This window comes from Puma concolor, chromosome C1, assembly GCF_028749965.1.
Source record: "Puma concolor isolate L17-30 chromosome C1, mPumCon1.1.hap2, whole genome shotgun sequence".
Classification (NCBI taxonomy): domain Eukaryota; kingdom Metazoa; phylum Chordata; class Mammalia; order Carnivora; family Felidae; genus Puma; species Puma concolor.
In genome coordinates, this window is record NC_141674.1 from 83959795 (window position 1) to 83985718 (window position 25924).

At 35.1% G+C, this 25924-nt stretch overlaps 1 long non-coding RNA gene across 2 annotated transcripts in view; it reads left to right on the plus strand.

The window, feature by feature from the left end:
* LOC147578193 (uncharacterized) overlaps positions 1–25744 on the plus strand; it is a 150772-nt gene extending 125028 nt beyond the window's left edge. Inside the window, exon 4 of one of the 2 annotated variants that reach the window (XR_015254907.1) lies at positions 25337–25740. This is a non-coding gene — a long non-coding RNA (uncharacterized LOC147578193). Of the gene's footprint in view, positions 1–25336 lie in introns of both variants that reach the window. The other variant, XR_015254908.1, reaches the window with a different exon arrangement.
* Positions 25745–25924: the final 180 nt, after the last annotated feature.

The following is a 25924-nucleotide window of genomic DNA, read 5'->3' on the forward strand; positions in this document are numbered from 1 at the left end:
CCTTAAAGCCAGTGTGAAATTGGATCACAATTACAGAAAAATACCCAATCTGTAACTATTTGTCTCAGACTTCTTAATGGAAGCTCTTGTACTTGAAATGACTTAAGAAGACTGTTCAACATCAAATCCTTTTCGAGGAACTTACTGAAGTACATTTGAAGTTTATCATACTGCTAGGAAGTTTTGGAGAACCTGTTGGTTTCAACATATGTGTCCCATGATTTTACCTTTTGTGCTTCAAATGGACTAACAATGGATTTTTCTCATCATTATAGGACATGACAGATCCATTTTCTCGTTTTGAAGTTCAGATCACATGAAACTATACCAACTATCTCTAATATAAGATTTCTGATATTCCTTAACACACATAATGCATTAAATTTACCCAATATATACACTGTTTATTAGCTTTATTACAAATATTGAATTGATGCATAGTAAAAATGTCTAGAAATTATTAAACACGTAAGAAATGTACATTATCATTATAGCATTGAGAGAAACAAATGAGGTGAGTTTGTGCTATGTCACTTATTATCTAGAAATAGTTCTTCCTCTCAGATTTTTTCCAAATCGATAATTAAATAAGTCCTGAGTACTAGTAGTTCAGAGAAAAGATTTCCAGATGACCACACAAGAAAACTTTCACTTGTGAATAAATTTCTATGATAGCTAAATTTATTTCTAGAACACTATCAACTAATGGTTCCTATTAAGCCATTTTACAACTTTGAGTTTCTATAAATTATGCCATTTGTGAGTTATGATTCTTATAACAGTCTCTTACCAAGTACTAATTGAACACATTTTCTGTCAAATAAACTTTACTATTTTTTTTTAGATTCTTGATTGAACTATTAGCTAATTAGAATACTACTTTTCCTATGAAATTGGCAGGTCTAAGGTTTTCTCAATAGTTCAATGACTAATTTGAGTGAATTTCTTTGGCATCCTATGGAATTAGTCTAAATGATCTTTTGTTAAGGGAAATTCAGTTTAAATAACAAAATTTAATTTGAGAAATGTAGCTCCATTCACCCATTTAATTGATTCTGCTACCCCAAAATATAAACTAAATATAATTAGTGAACTATATTTATTAGAAAGTAGAGAAGTAAAAATAATTTCCTGATTTGATTGTCAGTGATACTGTTACATGCTCTTGCCAGTTTTGGTATATAAAGCTATATAAAACAACATAAGGTTATAGATAAAGCATTGTTTTTAGACAATCACATGCGATTCCTTCTAAATCATTCAGCAGCTATTGAGAAAATGGCTATTTTGATTGAATACCATTTTGCAAAGATAATTAACACTATTACATTTAAAAATTATTGCTACAGTATGAATGGATAGATTATGTCTCTAGTTGCCTACTGAAGAATTTTCTTCATCTATAAATTTATGAGAATATTTTAACACGAAGCCCATATTTTAAAAGTATAAAGACAAAGAGGGTGCTATCCTGATTTATGGTTTTAGGAAAGTCTTTTCTTTCTGCCCCAAGAGAGGTTATTTGTTTACAGGTCAAGTACAAAGGCTGCCCTGTGTAAAATTTCCATAGTGGTCTTACTTGTGAGAAATTCTAGCCAGGGAAGATCACCTGCAGGACCCCACTATTGCTGTGAGCCCATATCTTTAACGCAGTCTGCCTTCCTCTTTAGCTGATAGACGACACACACAACATGTGACAACCACTTCCAATTGCCGAATTAGTAACGTTTTACTGAGATGAAAAACACAAATGATATAAATACAATGAGATCACCACTTTAAGCACATGGCGAGTGGGAATGACATGATAACCCCTCTAAAAATCAATTTTGCAAAATGCATCAAGAACCTTAAAATATTGCTATCATTTAAAGCAGTGAATTCTATTTCTGGAAATCTGTCATAAGGAAAAACTAGAATACCTACCGAAAGTTGTATTGAAAGGTGTTTATGAAAGTGACATTTGTAACACCAAAATACATGTTTCATTGAAATTAAACATCCATCCAAATTGAATTGGGTAAATAAATTATAATACACTATATGAGAAAGAGAGATTACAAATAATTAAATTATTTAAGATTGTCCACAATATGGAAAATGCCTTCAAATAATGAAAACTGACATGGGAAAAACAACTGTAAAACAGGATTACATAAATTTATGAGTAATCCTATGTGCATGTGTGTGCATATCTGTATTTGTACCTATTTCTGCATCCTATCAAAATACATTTAAAGTGCATAACAACCTTCAGAAAAAATGAAATTACTCCTCTGTTCTTTTAATTTTCTTTACACTTTTATGCATTCTCAAAATTTCATAAAATTAAGGGGCACCTGGTTGGCTCAGTTGGTTAAGCATCTGACTTTGGCTCAGGTCATGATCTCACAGCTCATGGGTTCAAGCCCCGTGTCGGGTTCCATGCTGACAGCTCGGAGCCTGGAGCCTGCTTCAGATTCTGTGTCTCCCTCTCTCTCTGCCCCTCACCCACTTGTGCTGTCTCTGTCTCTCAAAAATAAATAAAATGTTTTTAAAAATTCATAAAATTAGATGAAATTATTTTTATAATCACAAACATTTTTAGTTAAAAAAGTGGACTCAGCCCTTGGTAGTGGAGAAAAAGAATGCCCTTCATCAGCTGACATGTCCCTGTTTGACCACAAAAAAATGCTATCAGATCATCCCCATATATTGAAAAGTTCCATAACTTATCATGGGTGACAAAATGGCACACATTTGATAACTTGGTCTGTATACTTATTATCAATAATTGAAGCACTTGGTTTAATGTATGCTAAAATATCCAATACTTCCCTTTTGTCAAGTGTAAGACAATAAAACTAAATTGGATAAAGAAGGGGTGGTGTATATATATATATATATATATATATATATATACACACACACACACACACACACACACGCAATGGAATACCACTTGGCAATCAAAAAAGAATGAAATCTTGCCATTTGCAACAAGGTGGATAGAACTGGAGTGTATGTTGCTAAACAAAATAAGTCAGTCAGAGAAAGATAAGTATCCTGATTTCACTCATATGTGGAATTTAAGAAACACAACAGATGAACATGGGGGAAGAGAAGGAAAAATAAGAAAAAAGGGGAAGTGGGTGGGGGGGATGGGCTAAATGGGTGATAGGGATTAAGGAGGCCATTTGTTGGGATGAGCACTGGGTGTTATAAGTAAGTGATGAATCAGTTCTACTCCTGAAACCAATAATACACTGTATGCTAACTAACTTGAATTTAAATAAATAATTTTTTTTTTTATTTTTTTTTTCAACGTTTATTTATTTTTGGGACAGAGAGAGACAGAGCATGAACGGGGGAGGGGCAGAGAGAGAGGGAGACACAGAATCGGAAGCAGGCTCCAGGCTCTGAGCCATCAGCCCAGAGCCCGACGCGGGGCTCGAACTCCCGGACCGCGAGATCGTGACCTGGCTGAAGTCGGACGCTTAACCGACTGCGCCACCCAGGCGCCCCTAAATAATTTTTTTTTAATGTGAGATCCAAACTGTGATGCGGGGCTCACTTTTATTTATTTATTTATTTATTTATTTATTTAAAAAAATTTTTAATGTTTATTTATTTTTGAGACAGAGAGAGACAGAGCATGAATGAGGGAGGGTCAGAGAGAGAGGGAGACACAGAATCCAAAGCAAGCTCCAGGTTCCGTGAGCCGTCAGCACAGAGCCCGACGTGGGGCTCGAACTCACAGACTGTGAGATCATGACCTGAGCTGAAGTCAGTAGCTTAACCGACTGAGCCACCCAGGCACCCCTAAATAAATAAATTTTTTAAAAAAGAGTAAATTTTTCTAAAATCCCAAAGAAAGTGTGAATATAGTGTCTAAGAAATAATTATAAAACCATACAGAATGAGACTTCTATAACTCACCAAATATACTATAAAATTAACTTTTTTCCAGTGAAGATTACTTTAATGTATACCTTAAGTGCCTTTTTTGCAAATAACATTGACTTTGGAGAACCTGAAGCTGTAATATTTAGCAACTAATCAGAGTTTATTCATTTCACTTAGGGTATTTCAAAGCCAAATCTTAAAGTTACTAAAGGATCTTTGCCTTAGTATTAACAATTACTATGTTGTTTTTTTTTTTTTATATTGTCCCTAAGCTGGTAACTACAGATATGAAAGAATGATCTTAGGAAAAGAATAACTTGGATATAATGAATGCATGACTTCTCATTCTCAAGTTTAATGGAAGAACAATGGTGCTGTCGGCTGATTTTTATTCAGGGGAAACACCACAAGTAACCTTTGTTTTAGCACTTTTTTACTGAATAAATATAGGTATGGAAAATGTTTATGAATGAATTGCATTGAGGTAATGTGTATGAAGTTTGCTCAGTACCAGGCCCTCAGAAGCACAGTGTTCCGTGCATAATAGGAGCAAGTTGAAAAGCCTGTTGAATGAATGATAGGCATTTAATGAACCCTGATTTCCTCCCACTTCATCCCAATTTCTTCCTTAACTGACAGCTATGTCAAAAATTCAAATCTGCAAGGTGGACTGGAAGATTTCACATTAAAAACAATACAAACAAAACTGTATTTTCAGTATACAACCCAGTAATATTAAGTTTATTTTGACTGACATAATTTAAAAATTTCCAGAGTAAAGTTCAAATAGTTAGCAAAATGCTATGGTTTTTCGTCAAATTCAAGCCTCAGAAATGTGAAAATTGTTACATGTGCCTAAAATATAATGTTATATTTTTCCATGATTACAATAAAATTACTGATAGGCCCCTATTACTGTATTGAAAGCTACATCATAGTGAATTTGCATGAAAAATGCGAATTTTGTTTTTGCCATAGTGATGTGACTTTCATCACATGTGGCTATTACATTTTTAATGGATGCTTAGCAACTGAGTCTATAGCTTTTGTTTGATAATGTCTATTTTAGGAAAAGAATCACATTCAATAGAAGTTAGAAAAAAATCTGGTTTTTATATTGATTGATGTTCATTAATTGTTTACCAAGATATTTAAACATTCCCTAAACTCATCTTCTGAACAAATCATTTGCACAATCATAGGGAAATAAAGCATAATTGATGGGTCTAGCGTTCCACAAATGCCTTGTGACTTGAATTTTATGTGTACTTTATATACATGGTTTTATGGATAGCAGGAACCGAAAGATCTATTTATCTCTGGGTGGAATTTTCACCAGTGAGCTAAGAACTTTCATATCTTGCTTGGGCTAATTTGAAGATGATTTGTATTTGTTTTAAAATAATTTTAAAGTATTGAACTACCCAGTAATACAGAGTTTTTTAAAAACTACAAATGCAAAACAATTGCAATGATGATATTTAAAAAAAAGAGAGCGAGGGGAAAAAGGAAGGAAATGAGAAATGGTTTTATTTTTCAGTCAATATGCCATTGCTGATTAAAGAAAAAGATGAGATTTCATTGTATGCTACAAAGGAGTATGACATCAAAGTGTCCTCTTAGTAGCAAGCTAGCTATATAAACCACAAAAAGAGAGCTGCATTAAAAATACAATATGTTGAAACAGTAATTTTTCAATGCTATGCAAATACTATGGACGTTTTAAATTCAAAGATAAGCAGAATCAGCAGATAGTGACAGTTTTAAATTTGCTAAAAATCAATAGAAGAGCAGTAAAATGCAATTTTCCTAAACCAGGCTGTAACTTCAAGTGAGCTGAACCATTCTTGATTCAACTGAGAGATTTTTTAATAGGACTTAAGAAAGTGGATTTAACATTGTTTCATTTTATTAGCAATTGAGCAATACAAATGTGAAATGCTTTGAAGTAATCTACATTATATTTTTATTAGCTTTAGAGCTTCTCTATACATATTTTATGTTCCTTCGGAAGCTTAAATAATATTACATTCTAATTATTATTTGTAGATGGTATTTGTTTTCCTCATAATGACCAGTCAGAAATCAGTGCTCTGAGTTCCATGAAAAAGAATCATTTCATGTTGAGTGGTTACTCAGTATGCATTCTAGCTCTTGCTGTCTCCGAGGGAAAGATTTAAATAATGTATGGCGGGTTCCTTTGTAATGAGGCGTTCTTTTTTTATGTTTTGTTGTGATTTTGTCACTTTAGAGGAAATGTCGTTAGTTAAAGGGTCACAAATCATATCAAGGATTTCATCAATGCCATATCATTGATCTATACACCTTTTAATGGGGAGGGGGAGTGAGTGTCATTCAAGGCCCTTGGTATTTAATTCAAATGCTAAATTTAAGAACCATGAGCATATTGATGAGTTAGAAAAAAGATATAGAATTGTGTGCATAAAACAGGACTGGTGTGAATTTCTTTTTCTTTTCTTTTTTCTTTCTTTCTCATTAAAGATTGATCTAAAGATTTTTTTGAGGGAGAGTTATTTGATAGCCTATGTCACTTTTTTTGGTTCCCAGAGTGGTAATAAAAAAATCGTCCAATAAAACACAATTTCCCTTTTCTCTTGGGTCCGGTATTCCCTTCCTCTTCAAATGCAGCTGTTTTCTTAAAGCTTCCTTCAAAAGTGAAGACTATGAAAAAAAAAAAAAAAAAAAGAATTTCTAAAGAGCCAAGAAGCTTTTTAAACATCAGATTGAAGTCTTACTTCTAAGTGTGGCTTCTAAAACAGGCTATCTGGAAATAATAAAAATAACAAATCTCAGTAAATTTTGTTTTAACAAAAGGGTAGTCTTCCTAAAAAGGTATCCTTCATTATCCTGTCATCTCTTTTCATAAATGTTTCCTGCATGTGAAGTCACTTGTATCCTCTAGCACACTTGACTTGTTCAGGTATGGATATTTATTTTGTGCATTTCTTTTTATGCCTACACATTTCACTATTACACCATGTCAGGCCCTTTGTCAACTGACAGTCTGTGCGGGCCTGCATTTGGGATATATATCTAGGAGGCATAATAAGTAACAACAACATATAGAACACAAATCAACAACCTCATATGTGAGAGAAAATTATTTTTTTTTACCAAAGTTCTGTAATATTCTCTCAACTTAAAACACTAGTATGTTAATTTTACCTGTTTTCCAAAGAGCATATCATTATTATTGACACGCTGCTGGCTTTATGGTCCCAGGATGCATGAATTATTAGTGTTGCTTGACATTTTTAATTCCCTAACTCTGTTGCCTATAGCTATACTTCCCGTTAGCTATTACGGGTTTTAAGAGGCCATGCTAGTTCTTATCGATGATTGCTCGGTAACTCAGAGGTGTCAGATTCTCTTGTGGGCTTAAAAACAAACAAACAAAAAAACATGGTTGTTATTTTTGAACTTTATAAGACATTATCTAAATAAAATTGTAAAGCACTGTTATGTATACAAAGCTTAGAGGACATCTATCCTGATTTTTGTAAAGAAACTACACTTGCTTTTCCTTTCTAACATTATTTTAATGACAAAACAATACTATTCAATGCAATTATTATTCAATTTTAGTGTCATTAGTGTCCAAATGCTCTAGTCTCGAGTATTCAATGAAATATTGTAACAGCAGTATATCATATAATCAAATATATCTGAATATTTATTATCCAAAAAGTCCAGGAAGAACAGTGAAAATATTTGAGTCACAAAAATGTGTAGTATATTCATGAGTCATTAATTTTCCAGGAACAACATACTGATTCTTACTAGACTGAGTTTTTAAGTGGCTATTTGCTTGTTAGGTAAAGATGTAAACACTGAAAGCATGAAACAGAAAAACAGAAATATCAAAGACATCTGCTTTTTTTTCCCCAAAGAATTGTCATCCCTTTATTCATTTATATTTCCATTCTCATTGTGTTTTTCAGTATGAGAAGATGTTAACTGACTCCCAAATTTTTAAATCTGTAAGCAAATCAATGCATTACTGGGAGGATTTTTAATTGTTTAAGAATCACAGTGGAGATATATTTTATTTTATTTTTTCCCTTTAATATACACTTAGCTTCCCCTATCAGTAGGAAGCACTTTAAATTGGGACACTGTAATGAAACTCAGTACAATTAATTGTCTGCTAGTCTTTTACACTAGATCTATACTACCAGTTATGTTGCTAAATTGTGGGTTTGGAAACTTGCCTTATACAGATTGACTCCCAACTCATGAAAGGATATATTCCAAAATCCAGTGATTAGTTCCAGTGATAAGTTTAGAATAGGAAACACATTTTCCAGTGTTCTCCTATTCCCAAACCCAATGTCCTATTTTAAGTCCTTGTCCCAACTGATCACTTTGAAGCTCTGGGACAAATCTATGTGCCCAGAGCGGGGCTCACATTTCAAACTCTGGGACAAATCTATGTGTTTGTTGTTGTTGTTGTTGTTGTTGTTGTTGTTGTTGTTGTTGCTGTTGTTGTTGTTTTTACAAGCAGTGTATTACACAGAACTTAAATGTAAAATTTAATATGTTTTCTATTATTAATTTATTGTCGAAATGGTTTCCATACAACACCCAGTGCTCATCCCAACAGGTGCCGTCCTTGATGCCCATCACCCACTTTCCCCTCTTCCCTACTCCCCCCAACTGTGTTTTGAAATACTCTTCTCATTTGGCTTGCGATTCTTCTCTTTTCATCCTATCACCTAACCAATCTTTCTCAACTTCCTTTCTGGGCCACTTCCTTTTCTCCATTCTTTAGGTTCTATTTTTTGATGCTCTTTTCATATATTTACTCAAAGAAACTTCATGAACTATTTACTATGTGTACTGTAGTGTAAAAAATATCCGAGGGATTCAAAAGTGCAGGCACGAAGACACTGTCCTGAATACCTCGACCTTTAATTAGTGCAGAAAGCCTCTAAACCTGTCATTCCAACTGGATGATATCAGTGCTTCCTTTCTCCTCCCCACATTCCATCTGAGTGATCTCCATCATCCCCAGGACTTCAACCACAGTATGTACTGGCCAATCCTGACACTTACCTACAGCTTTATTTTCAACTCCTTATGGACCTCTCTCTTTGGATGTCCTATAGGCACCTAAAATCCCGTGGGCCACACTTTAAATTTTCTCTGTACCAGTGATCCTTTATATTACACACACACACACACACACACACACACACACACAAAGCATTGCTTATCTACTAGATTCTTAGTCTTGAGTGTTTCCAGTTGTGTTAATGCTTTCCCATCTCATAATGTCTAAACCAGCCTTGACTGGTACTTTGTTTCCTCTTTTTTTTAATTTATTTATTTTGAGAGAGAGAGAGAGAGAGAGAGAGAGAGAGAGAGAGAGAGCCCAAGTAGGGGAGGGCAGAGAGAGGGAGAGAATCCCAAGCAGGCTCTGAGCTGCCAGCACAGAGCCCAGTGCGGGGCTCAAACTCATTAACTGTAAGATCATGACCTGAGTGAATTCAAACGCTTAACCAACTTAGCCACCCAGGCACCCCTCTGTTTCCTCTTTTCATATTGATTTTTTTTCTTATGTCTCCTTGCTTTCTTCAGAAATAGCTTCTGAATATCAATCCTTATTGCCACTTTCTTATATGAGTCCTATATCACCTCTCATCTAGATGAATGGCAATAGTTTCATATCCTATTTCCCAACCACACAGACCAGTGGAAATATAAGGGGCTTTGGAATCTTTCAAAATGATTAAAAGCACAGCTGCATAATTGACTAGTTATGTGCTCTTGGATTGCTAACCATTTGAAGTTTCAGTTTTGTCACATATGACATGAAGTGATAATCTGAACATTTTAGGTTCACTGAGAAAATTATTGTTGTTTGTTTTATAACCATCCCTGGCATGCATTAAATGCATACAAATGTTAGTTACCTTTTTACTTGAATTTATCCTGGACAACACCGTAAGAATTATCTTCCTTTAAAAATTTGATCATATTCTCATTGAAAATCTTCATTGACTTCATAATGCTTACAAATCAAACTCACCAGGATATTTTAATTCCAATTTACTTCTCCAACCCCATTTCCTGCCTCTCCACTCCTGGCTTCTATTGAGTAAGTTGCACAACCTTCTCACCACTCACTAAACTTTCCAATTCCTGCAAATACTCTATGTCTTAGCCATACTGTTCCTGCCCCACTTTGGAAAGGTTTTCTCCCATTTTGTCTCTTGGTAAAACTCCTACTTATCTTCAAGACCCATGTCAAATGGCCCATCTTCTGGAAGTCTACACTGACTCATCCAAGGAGAAATAATTATTCAGTCCCCTCTGTTGTTTACAAATAGTATATTAATTTCTTGTGACTTTCCCTATGTGTTTGAGTTTGTTAAACAGCAGTAACAAAGACAACAATAGGAATAATTGACATTTATGGAGTGCATACTATAAGACATTGTGCTGTGTCCTTTATATTTGCTTATCTCATTTAGACTTCACTACAACACAATGAGGTGGACGCTATTCTATTCCTATTTTACAGATGAACAAACTGAAGCTTAAAAAGTTTGCATTTAGTCCCAGATGAATCACTTATGTAACTCTAACTTCAAAATCCATACTTTTATTTATTTTTTCATAAATATTTAAATGTTTATTTATTTTTGAGAGAGAGACAGAGCATGAGTGGGGAAGTGGCACAGAGAAAGGGAGACACAGAATCCAAAGCAAGCTCCAGGCTCCAAGATGACAGAGCCTGACGTGGTGCTGGAACTCACAGACCACAAGATCATGACATGAGCCAAAGTCAGACACTTAACCTACTGAACCGCCCAGGCACCACAAGAATCCATACTTTTAAATATTAGTTATTTATTGTAAATATCATATGTTGGTTCACAAACTCTTTTGAGAATATAATAAAAGTAATAAAAATGACATTTGTGGTCCATTTGCATGTCAGGTAGCTCATGGATCCTCTGAAAGACTTCTGTGGATCACAAGGAATCCTCTGATCTGAAGATAAGACCCCTTTCATGGGAAGCCTGGTGACTCAGTCGGTCGAGCAGCTGACTCTTGATTTCAGCTCAGGTCATGATCTCATGGTTTGTGGGACTGAGCCCTTTGTCAGGCTCCACGCTGACAGCACGGAGCTTGCTTGGGATTTTGTCTTTCCCTTTCTGCTCTTCCCCTGTTTGCAGTCTTTCTCAAAATAAATAAAATAAACTTTACAAAAAGACCCCTTCAGATCAAATTTGAAATTCTTTAATCTGATGAACAAATATTCTCAAACTTTTTGTTTTCAAGTAAAATCCACCTTTCCAATGACAGCCTTCAGTTACCTCTATAACGTGCTTCTTAGCAACTCCAAACTCTTCAGGTTCCATGGAACAAAGTTTGAAAAACACTAGGTTAAGGTAATGACATGTACAATTCCTCAGATGTTTATTTCTCTGGCTCCTGGGTGGCTCAGTCGGTTAAGCATCCAATTTTGGCTCAGGCATGATCTCATGGTTCGTAAGTTTGAGCCCCACCTCGGGCTCTGTGCTGACAGCTGAGCCCGGAGTCTGTTTTGGATTCTGTGTCTCCACTCTCTCTGACCTACCCACTCACACTCTGTTTCTCTCTCTCTCTCTCTCTCACTCTCTCAAAATAAATATTAAAAATTAAAATAAAAAGAAAATGTTTATTTCTCTTTATGTTGGAGAGCAAGCTTCTTATGAACCATACCTAACTTATCATTGTATCCCATCATCAGCTTCTTGAGGGGTTATTTACACAATTAAGATTTTATGTGAATATTTCAATGAGTTAGGATTTAAAAGAAAAGTAAAACATGTTTCCACAACCAAGGTAAGTGGGGCAAATTGCTTTTTATCCTGGAAACAGAGCAACATTGGCAAATGGCTGACAAAAATGGAAATGTGTTGATCCAGATTATTGAGACCCCCCCCCAGACACATTTGGATTAATGCTCAAACATGTGAATTATAAATTAATCAGTGGATAAAAAGAACAAAGTGGTGATTATATATGGGTGGCAGAGATTGCTAATTGACTGCCAATGGACTGACTTTGGCCCACAAATGTTTGTCCTGCATAATATTTTTTAAAAATTAAGCCAGTATTTAAACACTAGGGTATTTGTTTTTTTACATGAGTCTCTGGGTTTTCAGCTTCTCTTGAATATTTGGAAGCTCTGACAATACTGGGCCCAGATTCTCACATGGTGACGATTGGCTAGAACTGAACAGCAGCTGTTCCCTCTACACAGGACTTGTACTTTCCAGGGCAGCACAGCCCCATTTCACACATTTACCATACCTGCCTGTCCCCTGTTGGCAGTTGTAACCCTAGAAGACTGGCTTGGAAATTTGAAGAGTTTACCACAAAACTGTTATTTTTAATAATGCATCATATGTTACAAAGCAAGACAAAAGTTACCTCTTCTAAAGTATATATCTTAAAGATATATACTATGAAATAGTCACTGAGCCTGCTAAGAGTCCCAAAAAATGGTGTAAATAGAAATGTCCCGCATTTAGTTTGAATCCATACCAGTTTGACTATGGAGAAACAAAAGACTTGAATTCTAGCCTACTGGTCAAAGACAAATCATTTCCACAGGTAGTAATGAAGCAGCATGGAATCCAGGTACTCTCTGGTGAGTATGAAATCAAATCCAGGAGCCCAATATTATTTCAGTGGATAAGGCATCCACAATTAAATGTATTTTTTAGTATTCATTGTCTATAAGGAAAACCAGAGGGAAGGGGAAGTGGTTGAGATGGAGATTGATGTTCTTTTTATTCTCTATATATTGGTTTTAAATTTGTATATCATCTTGTAATTAAAAACAATAATAAAAACCAAACATAAATGAACATTCTAGTTCATCACATTTTATAATTCTTTGTTTCCTAGTCTTTTCTATGTGGTGGTGATGATGATAGTATTATTAAAATTGTCTAGTAGGTTATAGTAGTTCCAGTTATTCTAAGTCCTTACAGTTCTATAGGGCTTTGAAGGAAGTTTTCTCTTGAGAAAAAAAGTAACCTATCAAGGTTCAATTGTTTGTGTTGGCTAATAAATATAACACTAAATTTCTATTCCTAGTGCTTTGTTGAAGCTTAGACCAGAGTATATATATTAGAGAACTGATTTGATTTAGGAGGACTTTGAGTCCCTTAAGTTATCATGGAAAAACCAGCTCAAATCTCTTTGATGTGTCACTCATCTTTCAGCAGCCCTGCTAATATTGGAGCACTTCATTTTTTTTTCCAAAGCACTTTCACATACTGCAAACTTGCCTTCAGGTATTGCAATTAAGTCAATTTTAGGATATTTAGCTTAATGGAGGTACGGACAAGGGTAGCTCAGAAAGGAGGACAACTGACTGATTCAGGAGTTTTCTTTCTGCTTCAGCAGTCCTTAAGTCTGAGAGACTTAATAATTCCGATAAGTAGGTAAGAGAAACAACACCTAGGAAGACTCTGGAAATGTGAGAGTTGGTATTTATATTAGATCCTTACCATTTATTTACCATTTGAAATTTGACTATTCACAAACTACCCCAAAGTTTATGACATTTAAAAACTGTGATCATTTTTGAAGCTCACAATTTGAATTATTTTGTCAGCTCTGGTAATTTGGAGAGAACCACTCAGCTAGAATGTGAGTCTAGTTGCTCACTGGGTATCAGTGCTGTTTGTTAGTTCTTTAACCATCTCTGTATACAAAGTGTTTCTCTTGGTATGGTTAAAACACATTGGGGCACCCGGGTGGCTCAGTCCATTGAGCATACAATTTCAGCTCAAGTCATGATCTCACAGTTTGTGGGTTAGAGTCCCACACCAGGCTCTCTCCTGTCAGCACAGATCCTGCTTCAGATCTTCTGTCCCCCTCTCTCCTCCTGTCCCCCACTCGTGCTCACTCTTTCTCTCTCTCTCTCTCAAAAATAAACATTTAAAATACACACATGCGTGCACACACGCGCGTGCACACACACGCCCCCCCCCCCCCCACACACACACAGCTTTTTGTGCAAATAAAATGGTCTTCAAAGGAGAGTGGCAGTTCTGGTGAAAGGGGCTTCTCCACTGAAACAGGCTAACATTCTATCAGTATTTCTATGTATGTTTGCATACTTGGAAACTTCAGATTTTAAAAGTTGAAAATCTCAACGGTCTACTACCCTTTTGGTATATCCTGTAACACTGAGTCTCTCATTTGTAACAGTGCACAGCCTTGAGTTTGCCAAACATTTGCCAATTTAATCTTCATTTAGTCAAATAAAAACTCATTGAATGCCTATTTGCACAGATATGGGATTAGCAGAGATTAAAACAAAACATTGTTTCAAATGAGGTTCCTTCCAGAGATACTCCTTACCCTCAAGATTTAAAGACTTCTGTTTCTGGTCATATGGTCCACTAATTATTCGCATTCCTTTCCACTTTGCTGTATCTTTGCACATGCCTTTTCTTCTCCTTTAAATGATCTCTATGCCTTAAATGCTATTTTCAGTCCAGATTCAGCTCAGGTGGTAATTTCTCCAGGAAACCTTGCCAAGGAGAGCTGAGCATCTTTCCCTGAGTCTACCTAGCATTCTATACAGATTTCCCATGATGTTTTTTATTGTATTGACATTATCCATTTGTGTGCTTGTCCCCACTCTGATATCGCCCATCATCCCTAGATCCTTAGCTTGTTGGGGGTTAAGCCAGATTTGTTTGTTTGTTTTTCATTAGTGGGTATCCCTTGTGCATATCAAAGTGCCTAGAAGAGTAAACATTCACATAATTTCCGATGAAGTTCAAAGAACTGGATGGAGGAAAATGCCCATCAGGGGAGAATGGAATGAGGAGGTGAGGTGGACATTGTTCAGGATTTAAAAAAGCTGAGTATTCAGTAGTATTCAGTATATACAGAGCAAAAAGGTGCAGTTAATTGAGAGCTGACAGGACACTGCCATATGAGAAAAGAGCAACTACACTGGAGAATAAACTAGCAACAAATCCAAGAAATACGGTGGCCATTTGTTCAATGACCATATGATTGGGTTTGATTCTGGGCCTATCAGGCAGTACTTTGTCAAAATGATCCAACCAGATGTGTTTTATATCCAGAGGAAATAAAACATTTAGGATAACCAAATAATGTTTCAAACTTTTTAAAAATGCAAATGAACTATCTTTATAAGAAATGCGTAAATTAACAAAATTCAACCATATATGTAATTTTAACTATGTCTAGGCAGTCAGAAAGAGAAATTGTAACTGTGTGCCACTGATTTATCTTTGTAATGAGCTTAATGCTCTTAACATGTTTTCTTATTATTACATTAAACATTATAAATACAAGTTCCAGGTAAATTATTTCACAGTTTGATAATCACTCTAATTATGAAAATCTGATGAAGCAAAAATTCAACCTGGAATAGCTCTAGTCTTTTGATTCTCCTTTAAAACTTTACATTTATGCTTCCCTTACTTCAAGAAAAAAATATGTATATTTATGCCATTTAGTATCATTTGCTGTCAATTGATATAAAACAATTAATATTTAATATATTATTTTATTTACAAAAGTTACTTAAATTTGTGTAAGGTCTTTTCAGAATTTTTACAAATCATATTCACAGAAAAGTGCTGATTTTTAATTTTAGGAATCTTTTGTAATGACAACATCTCCCCAAAATGGGCCTAGTTATTTGTTTTTGCCTGAGGATGTGACTTAAATCAAGATTTTCCAATTATAATCTGAGGAAAGGAAAACAGGTTATGTAAAATTATTTTATAACCAAATATTTCCATCTCTTTTCATTGAGTTCTGTGATATCCTGAGCAGTACTAGGCCCTGGGACAATCAAAATTGATTAGAAAAAGCCCCTGCCTTTGAGGCACTAATGGTCAAGTAGGGCAGATAAATATAAGAAGAGAAAAAGGCAATGTTTGAAAAATAATTAGCTAGAGGTTTGGGTAAGTGCTATGGCAGCAGTGAAGGAAAGCATTTGGGCCAGTACGGAGGCCTCATGAATGTATAGTGGGGAAGATGCTGAGTCTTAAGGATGAATAATAGGAGGTGGAGAAGGGAAGAGAATTCCAAGCCAGGGAAAAAGCAAGTACCAGGACATAGGTTCAAAAAATAAAATACATGATGCATCGAATCCTTGAACACAGCAAGCATGTTCCTATCAAAGGGCCTTTGCACTTTCTAGTTTCCTTTCTGGAACACTTGTCCGCAGAAAGTCAAGTGGCTTATTCTCTCATTTCAGTCAGTTCTCTGATCAAAATCTCCTTAATCTATAATTTCTATCTCCTGACTGCTTTATTTTTTCCAGAGGAGCTATTACTATGTGCTTATTATTTATTGACCACATTAAAGCCTGCATGAGGGCATGAACTTTGTATGTGGTTGGGTCCAAAGTTCTTAGAACAGGGAATAGCCCCAGTAAGAACTTGTGAAATGAATGAGATAATGCACCTATAAGCTTTGATATCAAGCGAGTATACTTGAGATTCAACTTTGCTTCTGCTACTATTTCAACACGTACGTGTCTTAGGGGGGTAAACATGTTAAACAACCATGAACTTGAGGATAGAAGCATGGGCTAGGGAGATGAATAAGACATACTCCATTCCTGGTCCTAAAACTGTCCCATCAGTTTCTTAAAGCTTTTCTGAGTAAGCCAGAAGCCTCATATATTTGTAGGATTAAGAATTAATCATACATGTTGAAAGTTAACTTTCAACCCCAGATGAACAATATTACAGAATCTAGATAAAAATATTTTTGAAGGAGTTTGTGTCATAAATTATCCTTGCAATATAGTCATGACTATAATCTCCTTAGCAAGATTTTCTGGACTAGAAGCCCAACTCTTATAAAAGTTCACATTTTTCCAGGACTTCTCAGTTCTGAGATAAATGAAAATACAAACCTCAATGTCACAAACCAAAGCATTCATAATTATTTCTAACTTGGTGCAATTCTGCTTGAAATTGCCAAAAAATGCACATTTCTTTACCAATATAATGATATTGTATGACTTATATTTGCACATGACAAAATGCTTTAAATATGCTTAACTCAGAATGTGGGGAAATATTTGAATTATATTAATAGGAAAAGGGATCTGGTTGTTATAACTAGGCTGCTAATTGCTAATATCACATACTATATATTAATATTTGTAGTTTCTCCAGGTTAATAAAAAAGGTAGCTATTTTATTTGATTATAAAGTAACTGAAAAGATCTATTTTCCCAATTCTAGCAATATAAGTCATGCACTTTTAAAATATTTGAGAATATAATTTTATTTATTAAAATTTTTTTAAAATCTTTATTTATCTTGAGAGAGAGACAGAGTGTGAGCAGAGGAGGGGCAGAGAGAGAGGAAGCCACAGAATCAGAAGCAGGCTCCAGGCCCTGAGCTGTCAGCACAGAGCCCAACACAGGGCTCGAACTCACGAACCATGAGATAATGACCTGAGCCGAAGTCACACACTTAACCAACTGAGCCACCCAGGCACCCTTAATTTTATATTATTTTAAATGCTTACCAAACATCAAGCATGAATACAGTACTGATGTTCTATAACTCTAAGTTAAATTATATTTAAAAATATAATTAGGAATATATATTTAAAAATATATTAGGAATATATAAATATATGTTAAGAATATATATGTGTGGAGGCGCCTGGACGGTTCAGCCGGTTAAGCATCCGGCTTCAGTTCAGGTCATGATCGCACAGTTCGTAGGTTCAAGCCCCGCATCAGACAATGAGCTGACAACTCAGAGCCTGGAGTCTGCTTCAGATTCTGTGTCTCCCTCTCTCTCTCCCTGCCCCTCCCCCACTAGTGCTCTCTCTTTCTCTCTCTGTCTTTCAAAAATAAATACATTTTTAAAAATTAAAGAAAAGTATATGTGTGTGTATATATACACATATATGAAGAATATACACATATACTTTGATATAGTCTATTTTTTTCTTTTGTTGCCTGTGCTTTGGTGTCAAATCATGAAATCATTGCTAAGAACAATGTCATGAAGTTTTTCCTTGAAATTTTCTTGTAGGAGTTTTACAGTTAGAGGTCTTACATTTAAGTGTGTAGTGCATTTTGAGTTGATTTTTGTGTACAATGTAAGGTAAGGATACAATTTCCTTCTTGTGGATATGGATAACCATTTTTCCCAGCACCATTGTTAAAGACGATCCTTTTTCCGTTATGTGTTCTTAGTACCCTTGTCAAAGATTAGTTGACTGTGTATGTGTGGATTTATTTCTGAGCTCTCTATTCTGTATCTTATGCAAGTACCATACTGTTTTAATATGCCAATACCATTCTGTAGCTTTATAATATGCTTTGAAATCAGGAAGCATGATGTGTCTGCCTTTGTTAATAATTCTCCAGATTGTTTTGTTTTCTTTGGTCCTTTTGGTTCCTTAGGAATTTTATAATTGTTTTCTCTATTTCTGTAAAAAAAAAATGCCATTCGGATTTTGATAGGGATTGCATTGACTCTACAGATAGCTTTGGGTAGTGTGAACATTTTAACAATATTAAGTCTTGCAATTCATGGACACAGGATATTTTTCCATCTGTTCATGTTTCCATTCTTTAATTTCTTCCATCTATGTTTATAGTTTTCAGTGTACATGTCTTCGATCTCCTTAGTTATGTTTATTCTTAAATATTTTATTTTTATGCTATCATAAAGGGACTGTTTCCTTAATATCCTTTACAAATAGTTTATTGTTATAGAAACACAAATGCTTTTTTTTTTAATTTTTAACATTTATTTATTTTTGAGAGAGAGACAGAGTGTGAGTGGGGGAGGGGCAGAGAGAGAGAGAGACACAGAATCTGAGGCAGGCTCCAGGCTCTGAGCTGTCAGCACAGAGCCCAACAAGGGCTCAAACCCACAAGCTACAAGAGCATGACCTGAGAGGAAGTCGGACGCTTAACCTGCTAAGCCACCCAGGTGCCCCAAAACACAGCTGATTTGTTTATGTTGATTTTTGTATCTTGAAACTTTACTAAATTTATTAGTGTTAATGGTTTTGATTATGTGTGTGTGTGTTTGTGTGTAAGTTAACAGAATGAACAAGCAACCTATGGAATGGAAAAAATATTTGAAAATCATACATCTAATTAGGGATTAATTTCCAAAATATGTAGGAAATGCCTATAATTCCATAACCAAAAAAATCTAATGACTCAATTTTTAAAAGAAAAAAGAGTTGGGGACTTGAACAAACAATTCTCTGACAAAGACATATAGATAGCCAACAGGGATATGAAAAGAGGTTCAACATCAGTAATCATCAGAGAAATACAAATCAAAACCACCACTCACCTGTTAGAATGACTTTATCCAAAACAAAACCAAAAACAAAAACAGAAAAAACAAACCATGAGTGTGGGTGAGAATATGGAGAAATTGAAACACTTGTGCCCTGTTAGTGGGAATGCAAGCTGCTGCAGCTGCTATGGAAAACAGTATGGAGATTCCTCAAAAAATCAAAAATAGAACTACCATAGGACCCAGTAATCCCACTTCTGGGTATTTACACAAAGAACTGAAATCAAGATCTCAAGATCAAGATCTTAACACATCCATGCTTATTCCAGCAATATTCACAATAGCAGTATGTGGAATAAAACCTAAATGTCCATGGATGGATGGGTGGATAAAGAAAATGTGATACACACACACACACACACACACACACACACACACACACACACTGGAATATTATTTAGTCTTTAAAAAGAAGGAACTCTTGCAATATGTAACAACATGAATATTATGTTAAGCAAAATAATCCAGGCACAGTCGCACAAGTACTGCATGATTCCACTTATATGAATTATCTAAAATAGTGGAACTCACATAGTAGAGAGTAGAATGGTGGCTTCTAGGAACTGGGGATAGGGAGCAATAAGGAGTTATTATTCAATGGCTATAAAGTGTCAGTTATGTAAGATAAGTAAGTTCTAACAATCTGCTTTACAACATCCAATAGTTAACAGTATTGTATTTCACATTTACAAATCTGTTACTGTAGGTTCGTGCCAAGTGTTCTTGCCACAATTTTTTAAAAGAATATATATGTATATACACATAATTTTAAAATCTGTAAGTTGCTTAAAAATACTGAAACTGTGTTTTCTTTTTGTTTTGAAAAAATAAGTTCCATTATTAGAAGTTATTGGTCATTTAGTTAAAATTAACATTATAGCAGAATGAGGGATTTTTTTTTTAAACTAGAAAGCTGAAATAGTTACTGAATTTGAATTACTGAAACTAGGAAATATGAACTTATGAAAATTTGAGAATCCTTCAAAACGTGAATATATGTTTCAGAGTTTTTCATGAAGCCAGCACGTTGCCTGTGTATATTCATGATCTGTGTAAGTAGTAGCAAATATTTAGCATTTATATGCCACCTGACAGAGCAAACACCACAAAGACATTTATTTGTTAATCATAAAGAAAATAGGCATTAAGAATAATTTAGAGCATGTTATTTATGTCCCCACCAGGCTAATCTTTACCTTACGATAGAGGAATGAAAGAAAAAAATGCTCACAGGAAAGCAGTCTTTATTTTTCAGAGGTTAGAGAAATTGGACTTTTACTTACAATAAACACAGACATGTTAAGAATTTTCTCCCCTATGTGATCTTGGGAAATAGTTTTCCATGCATAGTGGAAGCTTGAAAGAAGACACAAAGAGAGGGGAGGAAGAGGAAGGGAGGGAGGGTGGGAAGAAAGTAAGAAGGGAGAGAGAGGCAGAGAGGAAGAGAGGAAGAGAGAACGTGAGAGAGAGGGATGCAGCAAGCACATAGACACATCCGTATGTAACTTTACATGCTGCAAATGAGTTGGCTGCAAGGTTACAAGGTAGGTAGGGTCTAACACCTGTGCCTTAGTTGCTTTCATGAATGACAACTGCAGATATACACACAGTCACAAGTCGAGAAATAGAGTGAGTGTATCAGACTTTTGACATCTCCATATAAAATATTTAGATATGACACAAATTGTCTCCTATTTTTCAGTGTTTCAACTTAAGATAGATTCCATATGAAAAAAAAGTATACTCCTTCATGGTGTATCTTATAAATTGATTTTTCAGTTCATCAGTGTAATAATATCTCACTAGCAAAAAAAATCAATTTTACCAGATCCCGTCTATTTCTGCCTTTTTCATTCATAGCTGAGATTTAGCTGTCCGGGTGAAAGGGAAGAGTTACTATTTGAATAAGTGATGTTGCCCATTTAAACATAGAGCAGTCAAGTGTTAATTTTTACATATTCATGATTGCCAGTATTTTGATTAATTCTCATGACATCAACTGGCGTCATGCTTGAATTAAGATTTCACGATCTTATGAGTTATTCATATATGTTATTCACATAGACCTAGGCATTATCAATATTTTCCCTACAAAGAAATACTATATATATATATATATATATACACACACACACATATATATATATATATATATATATATATATATATATATATATGAAGGATAAAATACCTTAGGAGTGTATTGATCAGTTTGTAAGTAAAAATAACATTAAAGTTAATTTTTATTGAATTGGCAAAATGATTTACATATATCAAGAATTCTTGGATATTAATTTTTACCAAACCCTAGGGAAAAAATCACCAGTATCAAATTTCATCTAGAAGCAACTAAATCTTAATGTTGCTTATGAAATAGAAATAAAATTCCTTTTAAGTGTTGTAAGTTTTCTTCATCTCTGAAAATATTAAATTTATGACAACATGGATGGACCTTGAGGGTATCATGCTAAATGAACTAAGTCAGACAGGGAAAGGAAAATATATGATTTTACTTATATGTGTAATCTAAAAAATTAAAGCAAAAAAACCCAGACAAAACAGCCACAAACTCATAAATACGGAGAACAAACCGATGGTTGCCAGAGGGAAGGGGCATGAGAAGATGGACAAAATAGAGGAAGGGGATAAAAGGGTAAAACTGCCAGGTGTAAAATAAAAATAAAAAGACATGGGGTACAATGTACAGTATAGAGAATATAGTTAATAATATGTAACAACTTTGTAAGGTTGACAGATGGTAGCTGGATTTATCCTGGTGATCACTTCTCAATGTATATAAATGTTGAATCACTATGTTGTACACCTGAAACTCACATAATATTGTATGCCAAATACACTTCAATAAAGAATGAATGAATGAATAAATGAATGAATGAATATTAAAAATAATGTTTTAGGTAGATTATTCCAAGGCAAGCAGCATAGCATGATGATTAAGTTCAGAAATGGCTTTTCAGGGGCGCCTGGGTGGCTCAGTCGGTTAAGTGTCCAGACTCTTGATTTCCACCCACGTCATGATATCACTCTCACAGTTCATGAGATAGAGCTGACAAAACAGAGCCTGCTTGGGATTCTCCCCCTCTCTCCCTCTCAAAATAAATTAATAAACTTAAAAAAATAAATGGCTGTTCACTTGTATTGCTTTATTTTTTATTTTGTTTTTTAAGTTTATTTTGAAAGAGAGAGAGAGCAAGTGCGAGCAGAGGGAGGGGCAGAGAGAGACCGGAAGAGAGAGAGAGAACCCCAAGCAGGCTCCATGCTGTCAGCACAGAGCCCAACTTGGGTCTCCGTCTCATGAACCATGAGATCATGACCTGAGCCACAATCAAGAGTCCCATGCTCAACCAACTGAGCCACCCAGGCGCCCCACGTGTTGCTTTTTTTAAAGCCTGCCCTGGGGCGCCTGGGTGGCGCAGTCGGTTAAGCGTCCGACTTCAGCCAGGTCACGATCTCGCGGTCCGTGAGTTCCAGCCCCGCGTCGGGCTCTGGGCTGATGGCTCAGAGCCTGGAGCCTGTTTCCGATTCTGTGTCTCCCTCTCTCTCTGCCCCTCCCCCGTTCATGCTCTGTCTCTCTCTGTCCCAAAAATAAATAAACGTTGAAAAAAAAAATTAAAAAAAAAAAAAAAAAAAAAAAGCCTGCCCTGACATTGCTAATGTTTTGTCTTGGGCAAATTGCTTAACCTATCTGTATCCATTTTCTACCCATAAAATGGGGGAAAATGTCTATCACACAGGGTGCTTGTGAGAATTAAATAAGACATTCCATTCAAACTAAGCACTGTGTGTGGGGCCCAGAGAAAATGCTCCGTTTTCGATATAATAATAATAATAATAATAATAATAATAATAATGTCATTAAAATTGAGGTAGCCTCTGTTTAAAAATAAATTAGTAAATTTTATGACTATGGCATTTGAAATGTTTACTTACAACCAGTTTGGGAGTGTGGGTTTTAAGAATTTTGACAATTATGTTTGTGGGAGAACATATTTCTGAGTTCTTTCTTCCCTACAAACTTAGATGTGGAACTTCAGTTGTTTGCATATTATTTGAACTACCATTTATACAAGTTTCTAAGATACTATCTCTAAAATTACCTTTAGAAGCCTCCTATCTGTTTCCTTGGCTTGTATTCTACAAGTGTAGATGAGATAAGTATAGCATTGCGTGCTAAAATATTCTGCAAAAGTCAGCATGGGTTTTAACAGTTTCATTGGTTCAGTTATCAATGGAGTTATCTGTATTCATGTATCATTTACAGCAAACATCCAAGCAGCTTCATAATAAAATTCTTAGTTGGAAACAGTAACTAACATAAAATAAAATCAAAACATATATCTTCTCTTTATGGATACCTTTATTTCATACTTCAGGATTCTGTTTTTTGGCTGAACTTTCTGATATTTATGCTGGGTGTACAATTAGTGAACTTGGCATTGACACATGTTTAGAGGTCAAAACCATGAAAGAATATAGTCTCTTGCTTTGTCTGAGATTGCCCAAGACCTTCTGTGATAAGTAGCACGTAAATCGTCTGCTATATTTTACATAAAGAAAAAAAAAAGCTTCATTATAGGCTTCTATTAGATTAAATATTTTTCAATGACAGGAGTGTGTGCAACCTAGTATTATAACCTAAATAAATTCTAAATATTAGGCCTTTAAATACTTTTTTTGTTTTAGGTTACTTTATTTCATTGAAATTTAAAAATTTTTTTAAAGCTATGACCTCAAATATTATTAATTGTGCAATTCATATCATAAAGAAATAATAAATAACACCTAAGATTTGGAGTGTTTGCATTTTTATTAACTTTGATCTAAAAAAAAATTCAGTTGAAATTAACTCAGTGTATTTCAACATATTCTCTAAAGTATTTTTATTCTGTTATTTCATAAATGCTACTTTGTGAAGTTCTAGGACATTGTTATGATTATAATATCCCAGAGTAAATTATTTTAGATAGCACAAAATTTAAGTCAGCAACTTCCTGTCAGTTAACACAGTAGTAGCTTTTAGTACCCTAATTTATCCTTTTTCCTCTTAAGAAATAGGTGTCCCTCAAATATCTACATCTATCTTTCTGTGTCCATATGGTTTTGAACAAGTGGTGAAAGTATTCACTATTTGCTGTGTACCCACACTTGTATAGTTCAGCTGGAGTACCATCTGGTATGGTACTCTTCCCATTTTCCTCATTTTGATTGCTTTCTCAATCTGGAAAATGGTAGCTCGATTGTCCATCGGGTCTCCATATGGCTGTTGGATCATTCTATGTAGTATCTATCCATCAGCAATATTTGATGGGTTATTTAAAGTTCATTCGGGTGTTCACAAGTTAATACATTTTGTCAGAAATATCAGAAATTTTCTTTGGAGAAATATCATAATCTTAGATTTTAGGAAGAAAATCTTTTGGATTGGTTAGAGGAAAGAAACAAGAAAACACATCCGTATCTTTCTGAGAAGCAGATGGCTACTCTTATAGTGTTAGTTATCCAAAATTGTTTCTATTTTTACCCTTCTATACTGTCTAAGATGACATTTTAGAGGAAACAGCATCCTTACATGCAGATCATCTTTGTTGCTTGAAGGACAACTATTGAAATAAGAAAGCATATGAGATTAAATGTCTGTAGAACGATGAGGCAGCCCAAAAGAGCTATAAAGATCTGGCCATGAAAATGGAATCATATCCTAATGATAGATGCCATGAAGATGTGATAGAAGGCAAGAGTGTAAAGATGTGAAGAAATTGTGGTGTATATCCTCGTGTGAATATAAACTTTCCTGAAGGAGATCATAGTTTAGCAACCCCCTTTCTTCCCTCCTACCAAAATAAGCCAAATCTTTAATACATTTTGGAGCACCAAAAATGTATAGTTTCTTAATTTATCATTCAGCATTCTCCATTTCTCCATGGCTTTGTAAGTAGGACGGAGTAAAAAGATTGTTTTCTCCTCTATTTCTCATCTTATGGTTTGCTAATTTTATTTTTATATCTTTTGCCTTTCTCTTTTCTCATTCATTCATTTATCCTTTTCTTTCACAGTTATGGAGTACCTACCATAGATTCAGGAGTGATAACAGGTAATTTGGAGAGGACTGCTGTGTATTCACGGAGCTCTTTGGAAAAGAAGGTATGTGAATAATTACAATAAAATGTGATCGGCACCAGGAAGTTTTCATAAAGAAATATGAAACCGCAGAAAGCCCCCTAACTCTGCCAAGTGGATTCCAGATTAATACATGTTTCCCTGAATCACTATCTGCACACAAATATCTGCTTTATTTTACCTTTCACTTTTATTTTACCAAGATTTAATGAGATATATTCAATGACATCATTTGTTGTATACACAAGTAGAAATATTTCTAGCTGGCTTAAAACCTCAACAACCTAACAACCTAACTGAAATTGGAACATAATTTTCAATTTACCTTATCTGTGTAATATGTATAAAATGCTTTTTGGGGCGCCTGGGTGGCGCAGTCGGTTGAGCGTCCGACTTCAGCCAGGTCACGATCTCGCGGTCCGTGAGTTCGAGCCCCGCGTCAGGCTCTGGGCTGATGGCTCAGAGCCTGGAGCCTGTTTCCGATTCTGTGTCTCCCTCTCTCTCTGCCCCTCCCCCGTTCATGC